We start from the raw sequence: 16,965 nt of genomic DNA on the forward strand, positions 1-16,965 counted from the left end.
GTACACAGAGTCCCTATACAGTCAAAAAACAAAAAAGCGATGCAAGGAACTATAGGCCTGCTGGTTTGAATGCAAAAGTACACAGTGTCTCATGACATATTTTGTAGGAAAGAAGAATTAGACATGGAAATAATGAGGAAGCAGGCTAAATTACAACAAGATTTTATCAAAGATGGATTGTGCTAGACTAATCTAACATCTTTTTTTGTATAACATTCTTTAGGTGGGGTAAGGCAGGAATGTAATTTATCGAAAGCCAAGCATTTGATACCATGTCCCATAGGACATTATTGCTTGAAATGAAGATGGTGGTTCAATACAGGAATTGAAAGGTGGAAAAGGAGCTGGCTAAGGAAAAGGTGCAAAGGTCACATGCAAATAAAGTAGTCTGAATGGAGAGAGGTATTCAAAGAAAGTCATCAGGATGGAGAGAGATCAGTGCTGTGGTTCCCTTGGGACCGGGTTTGTGCCTGTTGAATGGAGCTGCTCTGACCTGTGGGTAGGGTCTGGGTGTGTGCCCAGGAGCTGTGCGGGATGACACAAAGTTGGGAGGTATTGTCAATACGGAGGAGGATCAGATTATCATGTGAAAGGAATTTAGATGACTTTGTTGATCGGAGTGATAGAAATAAAATGGCATTTAATAGTGCTGAGTGCAAAGTCATGCCAAGTTTTGAGCGTAGAGACAGTAACAAGAATTTCCAGTGTGAAACAGGAGCTCGTCAGCTGGCAGTGACAAGGAGAGACGTGGATGTGCTGGCTGGTCAGGAGATACCTGTGAGCAAGCAGTGAGATACAGCTGTGAAGGAGACCAATGACATCTTTGGATATCAAAGGAAAATAATACGAGAGATCCAGGGAAGCGTGATTTTATCATTGTACAAAGCATCATACAGAGGTCGGTACAAGAGCTTTTCATTGCTCATGGAGTAGCCCATTGGGATTGTGCATAGCTCTGGACACCCCAATCAAGAAAATGTTAAATTAGAACAGTAGGAGGGCTAAACGTATGGTTACACAAATGGACCATCTATTGTATGAAGTGAGATTAAAGAGTTTAATGTGTTTAGCTCTGGCCAGTTGAACTGGCCAGTTGAACAAATGAAGGGGCAGGTTACAGTAAGTCTTTTTACACACAGTTGGGACTAAATAGCAAGAAGGCAGAAAAACTGAGTCAAAAGATAGCATCCGCACAAGATCAAATTGACTAAGTTGGTCGTGAATAAATCTGGATGGGAAATGAGAAGAAAGCTTCTAGCTACCTAAGGACTGAAGTTGTGTAATAGTCTTTCAATTAGGGTAGTTTTGAGATAGATCTTGATAATCTTATGAAAGAGATTATACAATTAAGTTAGAGAGTTCCTGGAGATAGGAAATTGAGTTTGCCGAGTTAGTCTTTTGGTCTCCAGTATCATTGTATTTTTAATGTAAGGTTGAAAGGAGAATCGACCTGGTTTTATTTGCAGTATTAACCCCATGCATCAAGGCTTCTGCTGTTTTCTTGGGAGCCAAGGCAAGAATGAATTTTCCCTGTTGCTGCAGATTTGAATCTTTTTTCCCCCCATATTTGCCTTCGACTCAAGCATTAGGCATTGAAAGTGTGCAGTGCAGAGGCTCCTTGTAGCATTAGACTGGCACAATTGCCTGCCTTTTTTTTCTGGTATGCTCCCTGGTTTAACCTGTTCATCAGATTTTGGGCCAGAGAGGCATTTGTCCTTCAAGTTTTGTTGCCAGTAACCGTATTGTACTTCATGGTATATTTTCTGGGACCTGTTGCTAGCGTTGTTTAATGAACTTTGTGTGGATACAAGGGCATACAGTACTGGCAGCGATCTTCACCTGCCCTTTTCTGTGTCACAACACAGTTTAATCTTTTGTACTTCTGATGTGTATCGTAAGTTTGTTGTAGGATGTGAGGACGTGTTCTGGGGCTCCTGGTACATCTCGGCAGGTTGGAGAGCTGTTTAGAAATAGCCACTCATAGCATTGTTTTCCAAGACCAGAGTGCTGGGGTTGGTGTCCCCACTGTTCCCTTTCTACCTGATATTCCTAAAAGAAGTTGCAAAGCTGGTCTTCAAATCAGCTCTGCTCTGATCAGAGCAAAATTCTGTAAATTGTGCCGGATAACCTCTAGAAGAAATAAGAGATTGCTGACTGTTAGTGGTGGATTAGTAATTTTAAAAACACAGTTTTGTTGTAGGAAAGTTGAATGTATAATGTGTATCTTATTACAAGAACAAGAGAAGGAAGGAAAAAAAAGGACAGAAAGCAAGCAGGCAAGCAAGAAGGAAAACAGCTTGACTTAGCCTGAAGCAGAGATCACATACCTGATAAGCTGCCTGTAAAGAGATATTGAAATATGGAAAAATGACAATGCAGATGAAAATAATACTGAGATGGTAGAAGAGGAAGTGTGTTAACCAAACTCCACAGAGCTGTTGAAATGTGTTGAATCATCTGGCTGTGACTTGTATTCTTAGGCAAACACAATTGTATAATTGATTAATTTGTCAACATTTCTTTAGTGCATAGCACTGTGGTAACCGAGAGGCTCGCTGAACATTGTCCCAGAGAACACTGTAAAATACATCTTTCCTTAGGAGGGAGGGAGGCAGCGCGAGACCTTGGAGCTCTAACTTTGGAGGACTGATACACACACACGCACACGAAGACACCCAAGTGCACACAGGAGCAGTTGGAAATGGCCCCATGTTGATGGTGGTGGAAGATGAGCACAGACAGGGTGGTTTGCTGGTGGTGCACATGTTCTGGGTATGATTGAAGAGGTGACATTGGCTAACAACTGCCTTGAACGCTCGTGCTACCTACCCTTTTCAGAGCAGATGGACCAGGGACAGTTACACCACCCTCCCGCTGGGTCCCTAACACCCGGGGGTTCCGAGCGGGCAAGGAGGGCAGAAGGCTTGGTCTTCCCCGCACCACCACTCGCATGGCGTGGGGGACTATGTCACCCTGCACCTCACCCTCCGTCAGCTTCTGGGACCTCAGTCCTCCCGGGTTGCTTCTCAGGGATTTGCTGCATGAAACAGAAATGTGTGGGGTTTTACACCGAGCACGGAGTACCCTAGACTTGGCCAGTAGCTCTGTTCTACCTGCAGTTGCCACCTGGGCTGCTCTCTGCGCCCTGGCTCTGGGCGGGGATTTAGGCAAGCCCCGCTGTTCCCGATGGCAGTGTCACGGCTCAGCAGACACTTAGACTGGACCTCTGTCTCCCCATGATTTGTGTTCCCCCTCACCTATAGGTGATCTATAAATCAATGGGAGCTGCTTTGTTGAATGCCAGCTATAGGCAGATTGATTAATTGATTGACTAATAGATAAATGCAAAGATATTTATAGGTGTGTTTATTCTTGTTTACAAACTGCCCAAGCTTAGGCAAGATTTTCGGGTATGTAGCAATGGCAGGAATCATATCCATAAAAATGCTAATCTCCTCTCTTGCTTCATCTGTTCAGCCCACAAACACACGCATACACACATGCTTAAAAGAAATTAATAAGGTTTGTTTGTTCTCTTCTGGGCTCAGCCTACTTTAATCTTGTTTTAACTCACAGCACAGTGTGGCACTTTGCTTCAGGACAATAAAGTTTTGACCATAAGCAACATACTAAGTAAACCATTTTTTTTGAGAAATAAATGAACAATAGATGAGCTGATAATAGCTCCCATTGCCATTAATTATTTTGCATAGACATGGCAGCATTATAGGAAGATTTTCAAGCAAATGCAGAGGCTTTATCTGAAGGGGATGAGATGAACCCCTGGTCCTGATGAAGGCAAAGGTCGAACTTCCATCAACTTCTGTGCCATGAGGACCTCTCCCAGAGTACCAGCTGAAGAGAAGGAATAAATGTCCCTGGGACGCAGCCCTTGGGTTTAGGGTGTTGAGGGCTCTGCAGCACAAACTGCAGATGTGTTTTTATGTATAGAGGAGGATACTGTGTGTTTGGTCCACTGTTGGCTTGTCACAGCAAACGCAGCAATTAGAGAGGCTGTAATAGCTGGGGAGGGTTACACCCCTTGCTGAGGAAGTTTGGCCGTAAACCTGTTTGTCCTGTCTCTGAGTGCAATGTACACTGGCACGGTTTACAGTAAATTAAAAATATTCACTCTGATCAAACTGTTTCCAATCAAATTTTATTAAGTGATGTATTAAGGGTGTGTGTTAAGTGAGTCATGTGCGGCAGAAAGGCTGGACTTTGGTTGACTCTGCTACTGATATATATATTAAAGATTAATATCAACAGTTTGCTTTTTCTCTCAAGTAGAATAATTGGACTGGCTTCATTTTGAGGCAGGCTTGTAATGGAAGGGGCACAGTAGGAAGTATTAATAAAACAAACTCTTTGTGCTAATCTTAACACCTACATTTTCTATTTAATCTTGCTTATTGCAGAGGGCTGAGCCTGGTCATTAGTGGAGACAATGTGTCAACAATAGAAAAAGCGAGTTACTTTATTTTCTTTCCATCATAAACTCTGGGGTTAGCCTCCCACATGGCAGCGGTGATGTGGAGCTGTGTGATTGCAGAGGGAGTACACATTGGCCCTTGGGTGCCAGTCCTGGGACAGACAATTCTCGTGGCTTATTCTGCTGGAGCACGGACTTCTGTGAAGCTAAATCACTTCCTTATCTGGGGCATCTTCACATCTCTTGGGACTTGGCTTTTCAACTGCAAGACCTCCTGGTATCTAGGTCTCACCGGGCCCGGAGCAGAAGTCCGTTATTTGGGGAAGTTTGCACAACTCGGGAACCCTTGCTGAAAATTTATTACATGGGAAAACTGTCTACAACTCCGTTTTTCTACTTTCTGGAAATAATTCAGAGTTTGGCAGGAAGGGGTCCCAGAAGAAGGTTGTTAGAGTAGGAGAGTGTATATGATTCTGCAATAGTCCTGGTACACTGTCTGGAAAGGGCAAAGATCCATTACCTAAAATGGGAGAAGAATAAATGCAATGGACTAAAATTGCCACTCAACCATTTGGAAACAAGAAATGAGGCTGAATCAGAACTTCGTCTTATCCAGGGCACATGTTTCGAATCTGGAGCTGAATTCCTTATCTTGGGTATATTCATTGTTAAAAAAAGCAGCTAGGAGAAGAGCTATCAAGATCTAGAGTGTTAGACTGATTAGTTTGTTGGTAGTAGGCTGTTGTGACTAGAGCAGAATCTCTGTTTTTCACTTGAGGGATGGAAAAAAGACTAACGCAAAGAAGAACAACTTCGGTGTTTTGATTTTTTTTTGAAGGAAAGCATATGAATATTAATAAGTGATCCAGCTGGAATAGCATCTTTCTTAAAAATTGTCCTTAGAGATAGTGTATTATATTAACATGAATTTGATTGCACGGTAAGTAAAATTCTATAAATATAAATCATCATCTTATTTCAAAAGCTGCAGTGCTAAGGAAACTATTCTGGGATTTTCTAATATAGTCTGGTTTGAATTGTTTGAATAAGAAGAGATATCAGTGAATAAATCAGATAATGAGCTGCTTTACATAGAAGGCATAATGCCTATTTATGATGTATAGAAGTCCGAAGAGAGATGAATTGTCAGTGTAATCTTCTTTGGATTGTGTTTGAAGTCTACTTTTATGAGGCATTCCTGACTGTTCCAGAGATTACTCTTCAGACACTTACACAGACTTCATTTCTATTTGATTTACAGCTCTACAACATCCTTTGCAGGCAAATGTTCATTTTCTTCAGTTGTTTTTGTTTGGTTCCTTGACCTTGAAGTAAAATTTGTAGTGATGATAGGTGTTGCCGAAAGTTTTCTTCTGACCTAGTCGCTCTTGTCAGAACTTAGGAAGCACTGTTATCTCAATGGATCCACCTTACCAGAAGTAGCAGTAATGCAGATCATCTCCTTTGTCGTTGGCATCTTTGACACAACGCTGAAGAGCTTTGCAGTTTACCTGAGGCGGACAAAGATTTCTCCCTTGCTCTGTGCAGTAACGAAGAGTATGGAGTTTGGAGCCATTGCGATAAATACTTCTTTTTCCTCCTTTTTGTAAGTTCTTGTGTTAAGTTTCCTGTGGAAAAGAGGGTTGCAGGATGAGTTAAATCACATTAACTAAACATTAGATTTGTCTCTCTGTTTCTAACCGTGCATTGGCATTGACCATTCACCCATAAACCAGCTATTTTTTGAGCAAAAATACGGATTTATTTTTGTGTCTTTCCTGACATGAACATCATGCTTTATTAGGGAATCATCTCAATCAGCTTTACTAGCAGCTGATTTTCCTCCCAGCCTTACAACACTTGCAGCAGCTTCAATCAAAGAGCCCTGATGGGGAAACGTTGCTGGAAGAGTGACATGCAATGCTGGAGTCTGGCGGAGCAGGATCGCTGCTCTGCATAGAGGAAGCAAACATCTATGAGACATTAAAAACTTTTGACAGGGATAGGAAGATAATTCTCAAGATAATTCCGCGTCAAGCTCTGCTCTAACTTCTATCTCCTGCCAGGCTTCCTAAGCCCTAGGTCATAAGGTTAGAGAAAATTGTGGGCTGATTGTGTCATCCTTTACCTGTAGATGCAGAACTTCCCACTTGCAGTGAATCGCCACCAGACCCGGATAGCCTGTCGTCACCCTCCTATTAAGGATGACTGTTTCTAAAACATTAACATTCATGTCAGGTCTAGATATGGATCAGCACAGGCTTAAATCATTGTCAGGAACAGATGTGAGATACCTAATCAGTTATTTCCTAAGGAAAATGAGTTTGATTGCATGAATAGTTGTAAATATTTCATTCAGCAATTCAGCTACTGCGGCAATGGTAAACAAGCTTCTGAGGCTGAAGAGAAGCATTTTGTGGTACTGTACTTGATTTCTTATTCATTTAAACTTTAGTGTTGAAGAAAGCAGCTTAGGTACTTCAGGTTACGTTTTGTGACAGCACTGATCATAACCAGGGCCTCACTTTGAAGAGAGCCCAACATGCTTAACCCTAATAAACGCAGCCAGCTTCATCCTGGTTTACAAAGTGCAGCATTTGTCCACAGGATGAGCACAAAGCTGCAGATTTTGCCACTGGGTCATGATCATGGCACAGGAATTAAGTTTGGCTTCAGTGGGAAGATGACAGCCGGAGCACCAAAACGTCCATCCTCTGCCTCGGTTTTGTACCTGCCCACCCGCCGCCAAGCTTTGGCATAGTCTTTGGCTGGGAGCTGAGCCAGGACTAGGTGCTCCGTGCCCCTGCCACGCAATGCTACGTGATAACTCTGCTGTCTCTTTGAAGCGTTGGCTATACATAAGCAATAATTAAGGTGACGGCTTTGATTTCTGGATTGTTTTGCACTTCGCACTTGTTGAAAAGAAAACTGAATTAAATTGGAAGAAACTTAAATGTTAAATCAGGATGGGTGTCATACTAATTTCAGTGAAGTAGGTAGGAATTTTACTACTGATCTTTTGCAGAAGGGCTGATGTGAGGAAGGAAGGAGAAAGCCAGCTTCTCTCTCTGCCTAATTAAATGTTTTCCCCGCTTGAGTTTTGCCTAAACTATTGTACAGTTTGCGTGTGAATTTTAGGAGACGTGCACAAAAGCAGTGCATGAAAGAAGGAGGTTGGGAGTACAGATGATATTTGCCTCTTGAACACGGTGTGAAATTCTGAGGAAACTGGGACTGCCAGCTAAAGGTCATGGGCATTTTTAACTTCTGCTGCTGGCTTCATGCTACTGCGTAGATGTTTGTCAGGGATCTTGCTGGCCTTGGTGGTATTACGTAGTCAGATTATCACAGAAACAAGCTCCCTTTTTACCCATGTGGTTTTTATGCGTGTACATTACCGTATGATTCTTTCCATCAGCTGGTTTTAGTGTCTATTTTCTTGGCCAGCTTAATTTTGTTGTGTTAAATACAGTATGGACATTGTTAGTATATGGATATACTGTTTAAGGTGCTTTCATCAGGAAAGCCCTAGGTAATAAACTCATGTTTATCCTAATTCTGGAAAGCACAAATAAATCCTGTTTTCAGGATGTTTCACCCAAGAATTACACAGATGGTTAAAAAAAGAGGCATGTGCCAATGGATCTGGCTAAATGAAAGGCCAAGCTCTTCAATGCTCTTTTCTCTCTGTCCCGGGTGAGATGCGATCTCACAGCGCAGCCTTTTCAGCTGGCCCAGTCTCTTACTTGAAAACCAGGGACCACAGATATCGATAGGTACGGATCCACCGTCCTTGTCAGCCACATCCATACAGCCAGGATTGCTCAGCAGAATGGCAGTATCCATCACTGCTGCCATTAACTACTTACTAGAGGAGAGTTGTCCTTCAAGGGAGATGGAGCCATGTATTTAATTTACTGGTTGTATTGGAGTCTTGATTTTGACTCATACTAGGAGGATTCTTCGTACTGGACCATTGCAGATGTGAAATAAAGCAGATTTTAAAATGTTCTGCATGCTTGCACAATTGTGATCCATAGACAGCATTTAGATGTCCAGAAAAACCCGTATGTCCTTAATTTCAGGGATGCCCATCCTCTGTCCTGCATCCCTCCTCTGCTATCGGTGAGAAATCCCCGCCTGCCCGTGCTGCAGCGGGCGACGAGGGACCGGGCGACGAGGGACCGGGTGCTCTGCAGCACTGGGCAGAGCGGCTGAAGAGACCAGAGCCTCTTTGAAGGCGCGGTAGCAGAAATGTCGCTGTTTGATCCGTTCCCTTTCCCCTGAGTCTCTGTGTTTACTCAGATCTTTTTTGTATGAACATTAGCTGGGAGGGACACGTCTTTTCCAGTCTTAAATAGTTAAAAAAAGAAACCTCTAAGAGAATCCCCAAAGCGAAGTGGACATTCAGTCGTGCTGAGTCATATTTTGTTATTACGACTGATTATCCAGCCAGCCGTGCAAATAAACTGCAAGGGGAAAAAAAGGATGTGTGTGACTATCTTATCTACGACAGAATGAGGCCTTGGGTCTTTGTGCATAATATGTGTAACGATAATGACCTAGTATGAAAGTGTTCCAGTGACTGACATTTTTGCAGTCTAAAAAAGATAACAAAGTAATAAGAGAGAGAGAGAGAGAGATCTGTGGATGTTTATCGTCTCTTTTCTTCTTTTTGAAGGAAAGTTTTACTTTCTCATTATATTTCTAGTGCATATCAGTGGTACCGTGCAGAATGATGAATATGATTGCAGTTAATTGTTTAAATATTCTTTTATTCCTGAAGCTTTCAAAACAAATAACCATCTTTTGAGGAGCTAGCTGAGAAGTGTTGTGGGCAAGGTAGTGCTAAAGAGAATATTGGATGTGAAGTTAAAAGTGCCTCAGAGAAGAGAAAGAGAAGTGTGTGTGGGGTGAGGGTTAAAGAGAGAAAGAAAACTGGTTATATTATTAACAATACCAGTAACATAAGTGGCAGCAATTCTTCTTGAAAAATATTTGTAAGCTTCAATAGTTCAAATCCGTCCTTGCTGTAACAGCGATGGAATTACACTTGGATCAACATCTTTTCTGGTGCATAAGTCTTCTAGTGTTACTTAATGCAAATACGAGAAATGAGCATGACTTTGTCCAAAATGCATTTGCTGACTATATTTGTCATCTGTCTTCTTCATAGTAAACAAGAAGAGACATCTGTGGAGAAGGTCTGGTAGCCACAGAAAATATTTTGCATCACAGTGTGTAAGTGGTGCCATTATGAGCTATTCTCAGCTCAAAGAGCTGTTCTTTAGGGCAGCTGAGACACAAATGTACATTTGGTGTTTCGGACCCTTTGCAACCGTAATACTTTTGTAATGCAGGAAGTAAAACACTGGATGGAAAAGTGCCACTTCGAGACAACTGTGAGTGATTTGGGAAATTCTGAGTAATGAGATGAGTTTTCTCACAATAATGCTCAAGCCCAGCCCTTAATCATACACTTGAAACAAGTGGGCTCAGACCTTATGAAAGGTGTTTACTTTTTCAGCTTTAAGGCACAGGCCAAGAAATAACTTGATCGGATTAGCCGAGTTTGAATAGGAACAGCAGCAAATAGAATCAAATGAGTGTGAATGATGCTGCTGTGCTCTCCATTAGAAAAATATCTGCCAGCTGCTGTTGTAGAGTATAATCCTGCAAGATGCTGACGCCTCCGGTTCCCGTTGCCCGAGGGAGCTGGGCCAGGGCACTTCAGGCGTGCGGCTCCCATTACTCTACCTTAGTCAAACAATGGTTTTTCTCTGAAATCCTTCTTTTCCCTGTTGTATCAAAGCTGATTCTTTTCTGCCTCCTCTTTCTTGAAAGGCTCTTGACGCTCAGAGGGACTGGGTGCGCTGCTGGTTATTCTCAGCTGCAAGATTACAGAGATGGCAGCAGTAAGGTCAGTGGGGCATGAACACAGCTCAGCTGGAGAGCAGATGTGAGCAGATCATTTAAGGAAAGCAGCTGAAATTCTCAGAGCCAAATGAGGATAAGACAAATTTTGAAATGTAAGGGCTTTGTTTAAATTCCTTTTGACTTATGTGCACATTATACCTGGAATGCTCCAGAATTAAACACACCAAGAGGGTAAAGAAGTTTCTTATGCTTGAACTTGGACGCGTGAAGCCAAAGATGTAAAATGAGGTCAGTTAGCTCAGCTGCAGTGAATCCTTTGATATTCATTTAATGGATAAGTAGCTAAAACTCTAAGTAAGCTTGCAGGGGAGACTTTGAATTTTAACTACTAAAGCTCTTTATAATTTTCTCACAGGTCTTTTACATAGACTGGGCATTAGGAAGCATTTCTTTACCGAGAGGTTGGGAAACCCTGGAAGAGGCTTCCTAGAGAGGTGGTCGATGCCCCGAGCCTGTCAGTGTTTAAGAGGCATTTGGACAATGCCCTTAATAACATGCTTTAGCTTTTGGTCAGCCCTGAAGTGGTCAGACAGCTGGACTAGACGATCGTTGTAGGTCCTTTCCAACTGAAATAGTCTATTCTATAGGGCAGTTTAACTGTTCAGACAGCTAGTGCTGTTCCACTTCTGCTGCAATACCACTGCAGGTCTCCCCAACCTGTTTTCTCATTTCTTCTGGCTCTGAACCAGAAGTGAGAGGTGGGCTGGTTCTGGGAAATTCCATCATTTTGGCGGTCTTTGGGTTGGAGATTTGGGCTGAAGTCAAGAAGTTGAACTCTCGATCAGGAGCTGAATTCTCCTCTGGTACAGGGAGGCCTTCAATCTGGTTCAGACCTACCTCTAATCCTTTTGTCGTAGTATTTCCTTTTTTTGAATAGCTTCCTTATGTATTGAGTTCCAGAAATTCCAGGCTGGTGATACACATGGGAAACAGATTGCAACAGAGAGCAGATTAAATTACTCAGGTCTAGGATTACTGAGGCAGAACATTTTTCTTCATGTTGTTTGAAAAGGGAGAAGAATCTTCCTTTTTTTATTTATAGGAAGAAGTTTGAGATCAAATGACTCTGAGCTGCCCTTTCATTGGCCAGTCAGTGATCACCTGAGGAAAAAATAATGAACTGGGGTTTTCTCTCCCTCCTTCATTTGAAAATCAGTTCTTACCAGTGCTGCGTATTTAAGGGAGTTCTAAGAGTATGGTCTGATGCTTCAGGAAGCTTATTTTAGGAGGGAAGACTTGACTGAATGCCAATAGACAGCACTAATCATCAGGACATCTGGATTCACTTCTTAACTCTGTTGCGTGACCTTGGGTCAATGATTTAGGTCGAGCTTTTCCAAAATGTGCATTATTTGTAGGTCCTTATGCTGGGTTTCAGCATTACTGAAAATTAGGCTGTAACTGCATTGACGGTTTCAAATTCAGCTTTCCAAAACTGGGACACTTGTAAAAAGAGACAGAAGTAAAATGTGTGCCCTTGTTTCCTCACTTGTATAACTAGGGTACAACTGTGTTTATGGAGTGCGCTGAGGCTTCCTGATGTAAAACCATTAGAGGAGAGGCAGGATGGCAGCAAGCTGCTTGCAAAGCATCAGCAAGTAGGCGTTGTTCAGCAGAAATCAAAGGACACTGAACAAGAACCAGACTTCCCAGACCTCCCACTTTACCAGCTGAAGGGCTCCCCAGACCATGTAGAGGACCAAGCAGATCTAAGGAAATGCAGGAATGACAGAGCCAAGGATAGGCAGCTGTCTGCAGGCTGGCTGTCCAGCATCCAGCTGCCTTCCCACATGTTGCCCAACAGCAGCGGAGGAGCAACTGAGTTGCTCTTTCTTGGAGGGGGATCCAGGGACGTAACATTGAGTGCGGACAGGGCAGCGCAGGTGTAGCAAGCCACATGCTTCCAGGAGGCTCTGGTTTGTGTCACATACAGTCAGTCTGTGCATGCTGGAAAGGGGCAGACCTACTGTGCAGGTGTGGATCAACTATGCTAACATCTGGTCATGTAGTGGAAGAGTCCTGGTAGCATCAGGCCCCTTTCATTAAATGGGCTAGGGAGTTTGTAGACTCTTCTTGCTTTCACGGGTGATAGGAGTGTACATCACTTTCGCAGGCGCATCCCGACTCCAAGATCACCTGTGGTTGCTCTTGGGCTTTGAAGTGAGCTGAGGCATGTTTATAGAGCAATGGCCAGGGGCGTACTGTACGTAGACAGAAGATGTTCGAATCTGAAAGAAAATCCTCCGGTCCACAAATAGCTCCCACCATCTGCTGGTCCTGCAACCTGTGAGCAGATGGACTTTGAAGCCAAGTCACACACGGCGTTTTTCTTCTCACCGGAGCAGAGCACTTTGGAGTGGTGGTCCTGGAGCCACCTAGGACCCACTCCTGACCCATTTGAAGGCTCCTGCTTTTACTGTGCAAGGCAAGCAGACCTCAGGCCTTACGTTTATTTTTGCATTCTGATTTCAACCTCCGGCACAAGCAAACACAAAGCACAAGTGCTCATCTCCTCATCTGTACCGTCCTCAAGCATCTGAAATGCATTTTATATACAAGACTGAGAAAGGCAAAGAAGAAACAAAGCGAAAAATGTATTGTTTGCGGAGAAAAAGAGAACAGCTACATGAATGCTACTATTACCTCTTTCAATGAACTGGTAGTTGCTGGGGGTGTTCTCTTGCTGAGAAAAGTAGAGGAGAAGGTGTTTAGTTTAATTAGATAGCTGATTTTCTTTGTTGTCTAATGATTACATTTATTCTGTGCACAGGGAGAGCATAAGGCATAAAAGTAAGTAGTTTAATGACACATAGACTTTATGTAGCTGTCTGCTTGGGATGAGTTTCACCGGTAGCAAATAGAAGAGAAGAGGAATCACAAGAGGGATTTCAGGGTAACAAATCCAAAAAGACAGCTTTGGTGTGTTTGTCCTAGTATCTACATAGCTGCCAAAATAAAATCCGAAACCAAAAAGGACCCAATGACCTCGCTTAATGCCATAAATACAGTTGATGCAAGCTATATCCTCTTGGTGGGACTAATGCACAGCACCTCCCAGGGAGAAGCTCCAGCCGGTGATCCCTGAAGACGGAGGACAAGGTGTCAGGGTGGCCAGCACCCGCTCTATAGGCAGTTCTGCAGTAGATGTGGAAGCCAACGCTGTCGAGTTAGCGGAGAGTGTTGGTTTCTTTTAAAAATGTTTCTAGCTGGTTTGCTCTGAGAGCGTTGAAACTATTCTGGATGAAACCCTGAAATTAGCCAGAATTTCAGCAGTGGGTTTATGGTCAGATCTTGTCCATATTGTTTAAGCTGCAGAATCAATAGCCTTAGGGTTTTTTTCAGATTGTTGAGCCACTCTTTTCATTGCTGAAATTTATTGGGTTAACCTTCCCACACACACACCCCCATCCTTCGTGATTTGCCAGAGAAGTGAATATGATAGAAAGTGGCCTGAGGCACGAGAGAGGGAGCTCTGCTCACCTTCCCTTCGCATGCACCCAGCAGGAATGGTTACTTAACTTCCAACATCAGGAGGTGAGCGGTGCAGGAGTCATCCTGAATGTCAGCACTGCTTTCCTTGGTAGAAATTGCTCTTGGTATTTTTTTTGCAAATTGCTCTGAAGTAAAATGTGTGTTTATGTAAGTGTGCCTATGCATCCACCCACCCACACACATGCATTTGCACCATCAGGATCAGCCATAAGCAGAAGCAGAGCTTTAAGAGCGTTCATATTTGCTGGAAATTTTGGAGAACATTCTGTTCAAAAGACTTCTGACTATTAGATTTCAATATTGCTGCCTTCTCTTTAGCTCTGTGTGCCTTCCCTGGAAATAGTCCCATGAAAACACACGTCTCAATTTCCGCTGAAAGATTAACTATGGACAACTGCCTTTGCTCCCATCCTACACGAGGGAAAACTATGTTATTATTTGAGGTTTATTTGGCTCTATGTCTGAGTGAGTCAGGTGTGTTAAAGAATTGTTTATAGGTTAAATATCATCGTTTCATACTACAGCACACATTTATCTTTCCTGTAGTAGCTGAACAGCTACAAATAAACACAGGTATTCATCTAAGACTGCAGAAGTAGTATTATTTGCATTTATGCATATATGCATTTTTATCCTACCCAGCTTGTGCCAGTCGAAGTATAGTTTTGTACTACTTAGGGATGTGAATCAGCAGTTTTGCCTTTTGCCATATTTTGAGAATTTTAAGGGGCTATTAGACAAATTGATAGAATTAATTAAACGCATGCCCTTCTTGTTACAGAAACCCCAGAGACATTTTAAATAATATTCTACAATGTTGTATCTTGTACCTGCAAGGTTCAGTAATTTGCTGGAACAGAACAAACTTGGCCTGTTATTTTCTCCAGGATCTGACAAAAATCCTAGAGAAGAAAATGTTCCAGTAATCATCTTTTCTGTTCAAGTGGCTATTAGTTTTTAATCCTTTCCCCCCTTTCTTTTGTCAGAAAACGGCATATCCTGGTTAAAAAAAACCAAAAAAACCAACACACCACCATTGTTCCTCCCTGTATCTTTCATTTCATTTCTGTGCTGAATCACAGTGTTCTGATACAGCCTTTTTTATGGTGTAATTGTTTGGTATAATCCATTTTCTTTGGGTACCTCTTAGCTTCTGTCTGAAGCTGTTACTGCTATAATGAATGTAGTCATAAATCTGTCACAGGTAACAAGCTAAATTTAGAGCTCAATAAACCAGGGGAGGGTATGCTGTAGATAAGTTGAGTGCATTGAGATGCAATAGTTACAACAGCGGCACAAAAAGTCCACTTTTGACAGATTAACAAAAAAGGACAGAATATTTGGTTCCCTCGCCGGTTCACCACCATTACCCATGTTCCAGTAAACAAAGATGCTGTGTGAAAAGACAGGTACAGCCGTGGCATGTCACCCTGCCTTGACACCCCCAAAGAGTGAAGGTGTGTGTTAGCTGCCACGGGTGAGTGTGCTGTACTGGACCGTTTCCCTCAGCCGTCCGCAGTGGAGATGGAGGGTGGTGTTTCTGTAAAGGACGGAGCTGCACAGCTCTACCACTGAACTGAGGGGGATCCCAGTTCCTCCAAAGAGGCAAAGGGTCTGCAACTGGAATTAGGAGCTATCAGGCAGGACAGGACCCAGTGCTGCTGGACATGGACCAAGGTGGTGTGGGAGCCAGCCGTGCTGAAGACACCCGTCTGATCCCCACCAGCATGATCAACACCAGCAGTGTGTCCCTATACAGAATTTGGCAGTCGTGCGTGCCTCAGACCTGGGCAAGCCAAGAGTTCCCACAGTTAAATGGCTGATTGATTGCCGATACTGAAATCATTATAACATTTTTTTCTCTTTTGAGAAGAGGAAAGTGAAGAACACGGAGAAGAAAAAACAGTGGAAGATGAAGGCAGATGGCATAAGAAACAACAAGACGGAGAGAAACCACATTCAAGAAAGATCCAGTTCTCTGAATTGCAAACCAACGGATGTTAAGTAAGGGGGATAAGTGAAAGAAGAGCAGGAAAGAGAGAAGAACAACAGAAGGCAAGGCATGGCAAGGAAAGGAGAGGGTAAAATGCAAGCAGAACAAAATTAAGCAAACAGGTCAAATAATGCAGGGATGCAACTTCTTTGCCACATCTGTTTTAGTCTTTGCATTTCTGTGTCGTGCTTTCACGCTGAGCTGTGACACGGCAGTGGCGAGGCAGTGCCGTATGGGGCACTCCGCAGAGGGTAATGCCGTAGCCGTACGGAGCAGCTACTGCTGCTGTTGCCCACTTGCTGTAGCGCTGGGACAAAGCCTGCCCAGAAACATGTGTCCCAAAGGTGGGGAAGTTTGTGGTTGAGTCTGCTCAGTAGAAGAGAAAGACCTTTGCAGCAGAGGGCTGTGAGAGCCGCTGCCGTGGCTCTCCTCCGTGTGACGGGGGAATGTCCGGGTAGCTCAGCGGCGGGCGGCACAGGACAGGTGACAGGGCTTCGGCGTGCCGGTGCGGGAACGAACGGAGGTGGTGATCACTTCTGTGCTCAACTGCCATAAAGATTCAGTGGCACTGTTTGGTTTTTCAAATGTCATTTACATTAGCATCTTATAATTGAATCAGTAGCACTTTACTGAAAAGGTTAAATTCTGCCTTTTAAAAATTAAATCAGCTGTTTAGCTGTCAACCACAGTCATGCCCTCCTGTTGCCTCAAGAAGAATGAAACATTGGCATATTGACATACAAATCGTATTACTGCAGAATACATTAACTCTCTTATTTATGACTGCATTGTGCCACAAAGTGCTGCATCTTGTAATTGAGGGCTCTCTGCTGAATTCATTGCATGTAAAATCTGTGGAAATTATTAGCACAGCACATTTCCATAATTAAAATATTTCCTACAGTGTAGATTTGAAGACTCCCAAACTGCCGTACATTACTCAAATGCAAAATTTTACAAAAATTTAAATACAAGCACAACAAAGTTTTTATGCATAGACAATATTTTTAATTAGACGAGTTGATATATTTGGGAAAAGCAATCAAATTAGCTGGGTTCAGGAGCCTTTTTTAGATGGCCGATGAAAGCTTTATTTGTTGCTGATCACAAA

This window comes from Gavia stellata, chromosome 14 (assembly GCF_030936135.1).
Source record: "Gavia stellata isolate bGavSte3 chromosome 14, bGavSte3.hap2, whole genome shotgun sequence".
Lineage (NCBI taxonomy): Eukaryota > Metazoa > Chordata > Aves > Gaviiformes > Gaviidae > Gavia > Gavia stellata.